The 12,402-nt window shown below is 47.7% G+C and overlaps 1 protein-coding gene across 1 annotated transcript in view; it reads right to left on the bottom strand.

The window, feature by feature from the left end:
• BEAN1 (brain expressed associated with NEDD4 1) overlaps window positions 1–12,402 on the bottom strand; it is a 30,599-nt gene that overhangs the window by 8,486 nt on the left and 9,711 nt on the right. The gene's annotated exons all lie outside the window — the stretch shown is intronic.

Genomic DNA, 12,402 nt, shown 5'->3' with positions numbered 1-12,402 from the left:
CAAGAACCTCCTCTAGGCCTAATAGCTAGGCGCCTGAGAGCTCTACGAAGAGGTTCCTGGGAACTGGGATGACTTTGTCCTCCTATAGGATAAGATGATGGGGCTTTGGGAACTGGGGTCCTGGGGAGGGTTTAGAGTCAGCCAGGAAGAGCCCGGGCGTCTGCTCTTTCATTCAGGCTCCGTGCTAGGTGACCATCCCATGGTCACCCAGTTACTCTATGGCCGAGTCAAGCTAGAGTCAGGCCCAAGCCTCAAAGTCCAGTGCTCATTCTCCAGTGTCCCCTGCCCTAGGTATGAGCCTTTCCTGAGGCTGCCGGCCTGATTTCTGGGTAGCCACAGGGAGCCAGCTTCAGACACTTAATGAGCCACAGGGTGGGGGCAAGCATTCCTCGGCCCTGTTCTGAAAGGGGTCCCTTTTATGTCCTCACAGAGCCTTTACTCATGTCCCTGCTTTGCATTTGTTAGGCATGTGTTGATCACTCTCTGTGTTGTCAAGCTCAGCACTGGGCCCGGGCACACCACAGGTGACCAGGGCATGTCCTGAGTGGCTCCAGAGTTGAGACCAGATGGGGAAATATCAGGGAAACTCTGAGCTTCTTCAGGGGAATGAGGCCCCTGTCTTGGGTGGTAATCAAGCAGAATTTGAGTGAAGAATTAGAAGCCTCTAAAAGCCTCACCCACACCCAGCCATTGGCAGAGTTGGGTGGGTAAAGCCCAAACATGCCCTGCCAGCAGTTCGGGCCCATGCGGGGGGCTCTTGTAGCCTACTGATCTTCACCAGGAGGGGCTGGCATGTCACCCTCGCCTGAGAAACAGGCCTTTGCTTGCGGAAGCTCATTGTAAGCTGCTCCCCTGCAGGGTCATGCACTGGCGACAGGTTGCTGCCCCGGCTTTGGCTGAGCACACATGCTTCCTGACTCTGATAGGAGAAGACCGGGGTAAATGGATTTCTGGGATTCTTTGAGAGCCAAACACAGATTCCTGTTTTCAGAGCCTCAACTATGTATAGGCTCATGTTAAGAGCTCACTTCATCACTGTTCATACAATTCTCCCATTTTCATAGGTGAGGAGAGGGGCTCAAAGATATTAAATGATTTAACCCACAATCAAGCAGCCAGTAAATGACTAAGCCAGGCCCTCTCTGGGCCGTGGTCCCCTGACCCAGTCATGAGGAGCTAGAAAAGGAGCTCTCTAAAGTGTAACAATAACAGCACAAAAAGGGGAAGGGGGAAAGGGTTAGATAGGAGTAACTGGAGTGTCTTAATTCTCACTGGAATTAACTTCGTATAAATATGAAGTAGATTGTGACATGCTTAGATGTATATAGTAGATTCTAGAGCAACCACTAAGAATATAATTCAGACAGTGAAAAAAATCATTAAAGGAATTAAAATATTATAATAGAAAATATTAAAGCAAAAAGTAGAAACAGGGACAAAAATGACAAGAGACATGTAGAAGACAAAAAGTAAAATGGCAGATGTAAATCCAAATATATCAGTAATAACATTAAATGCAAATTGATTAGACGAGCCAGTCAGAGAGCAGAGATTGTCAGACTGGATGAAAAAGAAGATCCAACTATGTGCTCTCTTAAGAGCCTCACTTGGCACCCAGACACATGACTAGGTTGAAGTGAAAGGATCAGATGCCATATGAAGAGCAACATTAAGAAAGCTGGAGTGGCTATACTAATATCAGAAAAAATAGATTTCAAAACAAAAATGTTGTTAGAGATAAGAGGGACATTATACAATGATTAAAGGGTCCATCCATCAGGAAGTTATAACAATTATAAACATATATGCACCTATGAACAGAGTCCTAAGACGTGTGAAGCAAAGGCTGACAAATTGAAGTGAGAAGTAGACAATGCAGCAGTAACAGTCAGAGACTTCAATATTCCATATTCAGTACAGTATAGAATTTGATTTCTTCTCTGCTTTTTGACTGGCCATAACTGCTTGAGGTTTTGATGAAGTCCCCACTTCTCATTTTTATTTCCTTGGCCCTAAGCTGCACTAAGCTAAATGTTTCTGTTTTTCTGCAAGAACCACAGGTGAAAGGTGGCAAAGTGAGGCTGTCCTCCATCTTTCTCCCAGGCAAAAGGGAGCAGTTTGAGTTGGCCAGTCTGACCTCAATTTAGGAGAAATCTAGTCCTTGACTGGCGAGTCTATAGCTGGCTTGCTGCCATCTGCTGAGTCTATGCCAATGGCAGACATTACTAATTGACGATGGTTCTCTTTCCTGTTTAGCCTAGAAGGCAACTTCAGCTTCCTTTTCAACACAGCACTCCACGCAGTGATTTTACCTGGTCATGCGATGGAGCTTTTGGCCGCCACTCACCTAGCGGGACCACAGTCCCCTGTGCTACCACTCCTGAACCCACAACCAGGGCTTTGGCTTGGACTAGAGGTGAGCTAGTGGTCACTCCACCACTACTGTGTTCTAGTAAAGTGCAGGGCATCTGGCTGTCCAACCAGTGTCACCCTCTTCCTCTCTGCCACGTGGCTTCTCACCTTTGAAGCCAAGGGCAGGACTTTGAAGTGTCGGGTACACAGGCCATCTTTGGGGAGGGTAGGAATGTATGGGGTCCACACTGCTGTCTGGGCTCTGGACTGCCCTGTTCAGTGTGTCCTAGCTGCTGCAATAGCTTGGGACACATTGGTTGTCCCATGAGCCAAGGCAGATGTACTGCCAGAGATCTGACCATAGCAAGCTGAGGGGGTCCAGAGTGAAAACCCAGTGTTGGATGTGCGTGTGCCTGCGTGCCCTGCTCAGCACGCAGAACCTGCTGCCGAGGTGCCAGCCCCACTGGGTCACCTCGACGGTGCTCTTCCCTCCACCTGAGCAGCAGATGAGAGCCTCACCCCCAGGGCAGTGCCAGGCTCATTACCAGTCAGGCACAGAGATGGCATTGCCCGTGCCTGCAGATGGAGCCAGCTGGCGCAGGCACCCGCCTGCATGGCCAGTTGCGAAATTAATCTTCCAGTCACTGAGACTGGCAGAGGTAGACCCTGCTTTAAATTAAGAGGGAAACTCTTCCAGTTCCAAACTCTGGGCCCATCTTATCAGTAAGATAAATATGTCTGCAGAGAAATAACATCATGACAGCCCCCTTCCCACCCCTCGGCCTCCCTGTCCCCCTTCACCAGCTGCAGCAAGGACAGAGGATGGAGCAAACTTTCTCTCTATCCTGGACTTTCATTCCAAGCCTCTTCTACAGAGGTGCCCATGGTTAAGAGGAACTTGTGCTTCAAAACACCAGCTCTTCCTTGAGGTGCTGACCCTCCTTCCACATAACAGCATGATAGCTACCATCTCCTCAACACCTACTGTGTGTCCCACACCATGCCTGGTGCTTCTTACACACTATATTATCTCATTCAATTCTCATGCTGGCCTGTGATGGGATCCCTAGTTAACAGGTGGGGGAAACTGAGCCTCAGAGAAGATTAAGTAACTTACCCAACAACCCACAACCCACACAGAGGAACCTGAGTACGTAGACAGCCGAAGCCCCATGCTCTTAGCAAAGATGCTATTCTGTGGCTACCAGGCACTGCGCTCTGGGGCTTATATTGTTTGGCTCTTGCTAGAGTAAAATGCTCCTAGCCCTAAAACGATGCTTTGCTTCCTCTCGGCTACTTTATAAGTAGTCAAAGCAGGCCATGGCCTACGGCTTATTCAGGGTGAAGACATATTGACAGCTGAGTACTGCTGATAAGATACCAAGAGTCCAGAGAAGACAGCTGTGTGTGTCTGGAAGAGCGAGATCACGGCAAGCAGGTATATAGGGAGGGGGAGCAAACAACCCAGGCCTGGGGTGGGGACCCTCTATTCTGTGTATTTTCCATTTCTGCATCTGTCCTAGAGGTGGTGTTGGGACTGTAGGGAGGGGGCCTTGGGACAATTTCTCCAAAGAGGGGTAAGGACAATAATGTCACTCTCACTGACTGAGCATTTAGGATTCATCAGTCAGGCTCAACACTTTACATGCACTGTCATCTCTTGTAATCTCCACAGCAACCCGAGAGTCAGGTTGCTTTGTCCCCCCACCTTTTACAAATGGGGAAACCAAGGCACAGAGCTAAAGTGATGGAGCCAGAACTTGGGTCAGGTAGTTCTATGCAATTTCTGAGCCTGAACTCTTAACCGAGTGGGTTGCATATGGAATGAGAGCCCCTGGAGGGCAGGGCCTGGGTCCTCTCTGTCTCCTTGTGGGGCTCCCCAGTGCCTTGGGCAAGGCCAGCACAGAAAGGCAGCTAAGAGCCATTTGAATTTTGCGAAGGGAAGTTGGATTGGCTGCTCTGCATGCCTGAGCACATCCCAGGGGAGGGCAGACGGGCTGCTCTCAGTCATTCTCACTCACCCATTGGCCCTTCCTTCTGCCCATCACTCATCCAACCACAGGATCCATGGACATTTACAAGCACTGGCAGATTGTTGGAATGGAGTAGATGTTTCCGTTTAGGAGAGTCAATCAGGTCTTAACTGAGGAGTCCAGGGATCGGGGTTGGGGTGTTCAATGATAAATCAGTCTGGCAAATTCCACCATAGAAGAACCTTGGGGATCCCAGTGAAGTTTTGGTGCATTTGAGGAGTCATGAGAGAGGTGGTGGCTGGAGGAGAGACTGCTGGGGGCTGAGGTTGGAGGGGCCAGACCATGAGGTATCTTGAAGGTCAGATCAAGAGACCGTCTTTATTCCAGAGCAAAGAGAAGACAGGAAGGAACATGGTCAGTGTTTTAGGAGAGCCCTCTGGCTGCAGACTGGAGGGCAGATTGGGAGGCGGGAGACCAGAGAGGAAGCAGCTGCAAGGTCCTCACGAGTGTGGAGCTGGGGCGGAGCTGCACCCCCCACACTGTGCAGAGATGAGCGCCCAGCAGGCTCCGGTGAACACACCTGAGGGGCATAAGGCCACTGCACTCTGCTTGTCCAATCTGATGTTCCCTGAGCAGGCCTCAGAGGCAGCCCTGGTGCTCTCGAGCTCTGTACATGGGGTCCCCACGTCCCCTTGGGGGCTGCAGTGGTGCCTGGGTCCATGGGCCACTGCCGGGCCAGGCAGAAGTCCTGTGCCTCCTGACTTCTGGTTCAGCGCTGGCACTGGGAATCCCAGTTGAGTCAGAAGGCTCTGCATGTCCCAGATCTGGGATTTGAACCCAGGCCTGCCTGGTAATTCACCACATAGTGGCACAGAGCAGGGGAAGAGAGCAGGACGGTGTGCAGGTGGAGAGAGGGGAACTGGGTTCTGTTCCTGGTTCTGTCACTCACTCACTTGTGACCCGGGCACCCCCCCTGTGCTTTCCGGCCCTGCTTGCTATCTGTGCAAAGGGGCACTTATTCTTGAGCTGTTCTCCCTCCACAGCGGGTGAACAGGCCACAGAGGAGCGAGGAAGGGCAGGAGCCCAGTTGGTGTGAGGGCAGGGAGGGAGATCCAGGCCTGTGTCCGGGGAATGGCTCAGGGCCGGCTCCATTTGGGGGAAGCTGGGAAGGATGCAGGGCAGGGACCCCGAGGCAGACACCACCACCACTGAGTCCTTGCTGAGCACAGCGTGCGGGCCGTCTGGGTGCAGGGAGCTGCGGCCCCTGAGCGGCAGTGACACAGGGAGCGCCGTGCGGCACTAGAGGTGCTGAGCCAACACCGTTAGACCCCCAGGCCTGCCCATTCCCCCCGAGGTGCTGGCTAGAGGGAGAAGAGCCGGAGACTCAAATCTGACTGATGGCTCCTGTCACAAAAAATTCTGAAGACATCTGTCATGAGTCCACTTCCCTGGCAGGTCTAGCCTCAGCAGTAGGCTTCTTCCGCTGCTGCTGAAAGCGTCCGGATGGGGCCGTGAGGTCACTGAGGGAATGTGGGCAACAGGATCCAGGCACTGTCTTCCCTCTGCTCGCCACTGGCTGGTCCCAGCCTTCCAGCAGGGATGTGGACAGGGGCTGGGGCAGGGGACATGACAGGGCAGGGCCACCTGCTTGGGCACTTCCGAGTCTCCTCTCCTGCCTTTTTCGGTGACCTTTCGCTTGCTGACATCCAGGTCGCCAGGAGACTGTGATGGGGGATGGGTCAGGGATAGCCTCCCCGAGAGGGCAGCCCAAGAACAGGGGAGGGAGGAAGCATGGGCGGGAGCACAGAGGTCTCATCAGAGCCCGGGAGAGGGGGAGGCTGTGGGCTCTCACCCTGCTGGCAGCTGAACATGGGGATTACGGGGTCGAGGAGAAGGCTGCTTGGGGCTCAGCATTCTTCTTACTACGGCATGCATCTCTGCAAGAAGGCAGCTAATAGGTCAAGGTCCAGACACCTTTTACTTGGCCATTTGTGGCATTACAAGTGAGGCAGATTATAGTGGAAGGGAGATTGCAATGTGAAGTCATCCACCATCAATCCTACATAAATTCACTCAACCAATCATCCACCCTCCTGGGCATCTACTCAGAAGACACTTGATCATCCATCTGTCCATGCATTCAGTAATCCATCCATCCATCCATCCATCCATCCATCCATCCATCCATCCATCCATCCATCCATCCATCCATCCATCCGTCCATCCGTCCATCCGTCCGTCCATGCATCCATCCATCCATGCATCCATCCATCCGTCCATCCATCCATCCATCCATCCATCCATCCATCCATCCATCCATCCATCCATCCCCAATACTAGTGCTTATTCCATGCCTGGACACATGCTAGACACTTGGAACATGGGTATGAATCAGACAAACAGGAACTTCTCAAACTGTGGGAAGCTAGAGGTCCCACACAGGTGCCCCAGCCCTGGGGGCCACATCTTGGGGTATCGTGGACCTCCCTGCTCTCCCTTCATGCAGAGTAGCTCTGCTTCCATCTCTCTTACATGTGAGAATTAACAGATGAGTGCTGCACTGCCAAGTAGAAGATTTTCAACCACTGCATTCAAATATAACTGGAGAAATGTAAGTGACCACCCATAGGCCCTTCATGATTCTATACATACAAGATGGAAGGGATTTATTCCACTATTAAGATACCACTTAAGATGCTATTAAGATACCAATTAAGTAAACTCACTAAAATTAACATACATGTACCTCTGCATATCCAAATTCTGTAAGCTCACCATCTTGTCCTCATTCACTGAGGTTTTATCTCTGGTTTGACGAACAATGTATTTATTGGCTGAAAGGTTCACTGAAACAGCATCACAAACCACTTTTTCCCATGTCTGCAGAGGACATGGTGAACTGGCTGACATCACAGAGCCAAGCCATGGCAGTTAGACTTTCCACTTGAACCCACACCAAACTCTCATTTTCTTGCTAGACTCATCAATGGCCCCGACCTCATTTCCTCTCCTTTTCCATCACCACCTTGAGTTGGCTGTTAGGCTGTTTTCCACGAAGTACACAGGTTTTTATAACACCAGTTGAGTCACTGTACATGCTTGATGAGTAGGAAATAGTGGAATTGTGATAAGAAGCAATGCTGGGGGCCTAGCTTGGCCCACCCATCAGCTGGGGGATTAGCTTTCACCTCCCAGCTTTCATTATAAGACTCGGCTTGGAAAAAATGACCATTTACTACAACATGGACTTTCCAGGAAGTTTATGAATAAGTGATGTATAAAATGTTAAATTTACGAATGTTGCAAATTATCCTCAACTCAGCAGCCACTTGATCTGGGTAAGTCCAGAGCTCCTCCACCAGAGCTGTCCTGCATCTTTGTTTTAGGCTCTAAGCCAGAGCCAGTCCTGGGCTCAAATCCTGACCCTGCCTCTTTTAGGTGGTGCCCTCTGAGCAGTTCCCTCTCCTGGGCCCCTATCACTTCATCTGTAAAATGGGAACAGCAATCTCTGCTATGAAATGGTCAAAGCACACTGCCTAGCAGGATGCTTGGCACACAGTAGATGCTCAGTATGTGACAGTTAAACCTTAGAATCTTAAAAATATCCCCCAGACGTACATCTAAATGTGAGAGGCAAAACAGTAATGCTTCGAGAAGAAACCACTAGAATATGGCTTCATGACCTTGGATTTCTTAAACAGTATTCAAAAGCACTAACCATCAAAAAATCAATAAATTTGTACTATATTAAAATCAAGATCTTTGGTTGGAGTTTGGACTTTAAGGTGGGCAGGAATTGCACAGGACTTAGATGTGAACAGGGTGTCAAGGCCATGGCTGGAGCAAGTGGAAGATCTGGAAAGATTTTCTAAATATATTCATCATTTGCAACCTACCCCAGGACACTAGAAAATGCTTCTCATGGAGGTATCTGTCTGTACAGGTACCTGGAAGTAGTTCATAGATCCCAAGACACAAAATGGTCCTTCTTCACACCTTTATGGAATTATCCATTTTTTTCACAATTAGCTTTTTCCCTCTAATGGGTTTGTTCTTGGCAGGATACCCAAGAGAGTATCACACCATCAATTAAAGCAGTTCAATGTCAAACAGTATTAACCGATTATAATACATCTTGTGATGATAAAGGAAAACTCACTTTGAAACCTAGGCCTCATGTTCAATGAGGGGACCTAAATCAGCCTTTCTTCAAATAAGGGATATGTAAAAAGCCCCACAGGATTCCTCTTCAGTTCAAAAAGTGCAAGTCTTAGCAGCAGCTGGCAGGAATAGTGCAATATTTACCCAGGCTATATTTCGATAATGACTCACATTACCAGTGCCTTTGGTACCTCTGTCTACCTATGCATCAATATTAGTGTCACTTTAGTACTTCCAATCCTGCAGATTTTTGCAGGTGAGGTATAGTTCTTGGTTACTGAATTACACTTACAAACAGAACCTCATTCAGTTTTTACAATACATTTTTGCATTCTACTCTAAGTCAAAGCTAACGTTGAACAAAAGAAAAATATTATATGCGCCTTTCTCCTCTTGCACAGGTTGCATCAGCTTGCTGTCTCCATGACTGTAATAAGACAATGGGTCTGTCTTTCTTGTGCACTTAAAAATAAACCCTACTGCAGGAGAAATGCTCGATGGGCTAGGATTGAGCAGAAACTGAGATTGAATTGATATGTAAACATGTGTTAGATCAGACACTGAGCTTTAGCCACTATTGTGGTTCTACTATTTGGTTCAGGGTTTTATTTAATGTTCAATATACTTTTATTTGAAAATAATTCAAAGAACACTCCGTGGGTTTCTGAATATACAAATTCAGTTATAAATTATGTACTGTCTGGGAATTTGATAGTCATGTTGTTTTAGATAATTGGATTTCATGCATGGTAGATACACTGGGGCACTGTTATCACCCAGGTGTAACTGGTCATCCTACTCCTTCACAAGGATGACATGGGACAGTGCCACAGTGCTGTAATTCTCACTGCTGAGAGAGTATTGGTGCCATACTGTGCATGTGCAATAGCCACAGGTACTGCAAAAAGCCTTAAAACTAGTGAGATCACTGTTGATATTTTAGAGTATTGGAGGTACCTCTTTATCTTGAAAAAAGTTTGAGGTTTTTGAAAAAGTTTTATCATGAGCAATCCTTTAAATTTCACTTAACCTAAGACCTCAAATTTCAATAATAGACAAAAAACTCTTTAACAAGGCTGCCATCCAACTTAAAAGGTGACCTACCTTGGCTTTTATATTTATAAATTGTATTCTTTGAAGAGCATCAATAAAATTCTCTGTTCCTAAGACATACCAGGGGGTATTCCATAATTGTATGTCCCATATCATCTTATTTTCTGTGAATTCTGAAGTTAAATATGCATAAAGTAAATAATTATATACAAAAATTAATAAATACTTCACATCTAAACTATTAAGGGTATCTGTTAATCCAGAAACAGAGTTATGAGAGTCAAAAGTCAATCCACAAAGATTTTTGCAGTAATATATCCAACAGAGGACTGGTACTCAGAATATATAAAGAACTCTTAGAAATCAATGATAAAAAGGCCCAATAGAAAAATCGGCAAAAGACTTGAACAGTCACTGCGCAGAAGAGGCTGTCCAAGGTGCTAAACTAGCCACCAGAGAAATTCAAATGAAAACTCCAAAGTGATTCAGTAGCCAAAGAAGAGAGACAAGAGAAAATCCTATGTGCTCACCAAGCTTTCACGGTCACACTGGAAACTGGGTCTCTTCTCCCATTTTACAGATGAATAAACAGAGGCTTAGATGAGTTAAATGCACTTGCTCCAATGGTCTTTGAACCTGGGTCTTTCAGCTCTTGCTGTTTTTACTGCATTAGACTACATCTGCTACATCTAATCCCATTCCTATGGGAGACAAGTATCACCCAAGGGCTGAAGTTGCCTAGGGTATGGGCAGAGAAAAGCTCTGGAATGACTCTAGCAGGGCCTAGAGGTCACCTACAGATAAGAAGCCCGGGTGTGTCAGGTGGGCAGAGGAGACAGCCCCTAGAAGCTGATTGTTTGGGGACTGATGGGGGACATGGTGCTTTAAATGCCAAGAGAAGCAAACAGAGGGAATTGTGGGAGGTGAAAATGTACTGAAGCTCCCAGGGGGACCAGAGTGGCCCATGCCCAGAGCCTGGTCCTGCTTTTGAATCCTGTCTCCTCCAGTGGGTCCCTCGGCATGTGACTTCTCTGTCTTGGGGTCTCTCTCCTGTCTGGGAAGCATGCAGGCTTTCACAGAAGACTCTTTACAGAAGACACCACAGAACACAAGCAGCCTTTCCTAATCAGCCTGGGCATAGTTCCAGGCGTGGGCAGCACTGTTTCAGGGTAGCTGATCTAGGGTAGCCCTTGGCAGAGAAACATTCCAATTTGTAGGAAAATCCTCCCCCATCCAAGTGCACTTGGTTTGGGGATACCATGGGTGACACTCTGGGAGACCTGCTTTCCCTGGAAAGATTTCTAGATAGAGAAACCATTTTGTCCTCCACTGACCCAAGGCTCAGTTTGTAGAACTTTCCCTTTGCCACACTCCCTAGTTGTGGGAAGAGGTTGGACTGTGGTCCAGGTGATAACTGTGGTGCCCTTAGATAATGATGGTGACCGATCCAGGGAGTTAGCCATAAGGGTGACGAGATGGGGTCAGATTTGAAAATGAAACTGTTAAGATTTGCAGAAATGGATTTGGGATGGGTGAGAAGAGAGCAGTAAAAAGTGACAAATTTGGGGCCTGAGCATGTGGAAGGACTGAGCTGCTATTTACTGAGATGGGGAAGATGATGGTTTTGGTGCAGGACTGAAAATCAAGATTTAAGGTTTGACATGTTACATCTGAGATGCTGTGCAGCATACAGTGGACATCTGAGTGAAGGTCCATAATGAACAGTTGGATATATGAGTCTGGAGTTCAGGGATAGTCTGAGGCTGGAGATGTAAATTTGGAGGCTGTCAAGTGTATAGATGTTGCTCATAACCCAGGATGCTCACTGCCAGGGCACAGTGAAATGCAAGAACTGTGCTAGCTGGGAGTGCTCTGCAGAAGCTGGGGGGCACTGCTCTTAAGGTTCCCCCCGCTATCTGAAAGTAGTGTTCCTATGAAAAACTTTCATACTAAAGCAAAGAAGCAATTACCATTTCGTAACAATGAAAGTCCTCTTCAGATACCTTTTGGTTGGCAAGAACAGGAACTAATGTAGGTCTTTCATAAAAGTGAAGTGGCGAGAAGTGAACTTTCTAAAAGTGGGGGGTACCTGTATTATTACTACATTCAGTGCTTAAGCAGAGGTTGGTGCCTTCTTGCCTGGGACTCAAATATAAAATGATGGTACAATTACAATTAATTGAGCCCTCACTACAGTCAGACTCTGTGCTAGAAAGAGAGCTCTGAGGAGGGGCACCCAGGGCATTCGTGAGGCCAGGAAGTCCTGCTGCAGAGTGGACTCTCGGTCCAGGGGTTGGGGGTAGAGGGATGGACTTGACTCCACTCTTGTCCTTTTGTCCAGCTGTGGTTTAGCTAAAATTGAGTCTTGGAAAGACTCATCTGGGGTGTAACCTTGCCCACCATTTTCTAGCTGTGTCACCTAGACTGGTTTTTTTTTCATGTTCTTGAGCCTCAGTTTCTCCATATGTGGAATGGGCACACTGATCCCTCTCTTTGCAGGGTTGCATCAAGGCAGGCCACATAAAGACATGATCATGAGGTGTTGTAAGCCCTCAAACTATGATACCTCATTTGATGCTCACAGCAACCCTCAGAGGTGGATCCTTCAATCAACCCCATTTTACAGATGAAGAAACTGAGTCTCAGAAAGAAATGACCAGATGAAGTCACTCCTTCTATTTTTATACTCCAAAGTCAGACCTCAGGAAAGAATGAACAAAGGTTTCATTCCACAGGTTAATGACCGTTGTGTAGAGCTTGCATGTGTTCAGGGAGTCTGAGCTTGCATCTGGGCTCAGGAAAGAGCACTGCTGTTGGTTAGCCATGTCTTCTCTGGGCACTGAAGCAACAAATGGTGGAGGGT

The sequence above is a fragment of the Manis pentadactyla genome, chromosome 15 (genome assembly GCF_030020395.1).
Source record: "Manis pentadactyla isolate mManPen7 chromosome 15, mManPen7.hap1, whole genome shotgun sequence".
Classification (NCBI taxonomy): Eukaryota; Metazoa; Chordata; class Mammalia; order Pholidota; family Manidae; genus Manis; species Manis pentadactyla.
The sequence above is the reverse complement of the archived record's forward strand: the minus strand, read 5'-3'. Positions and strand labels throughout refer to the sequence as shown.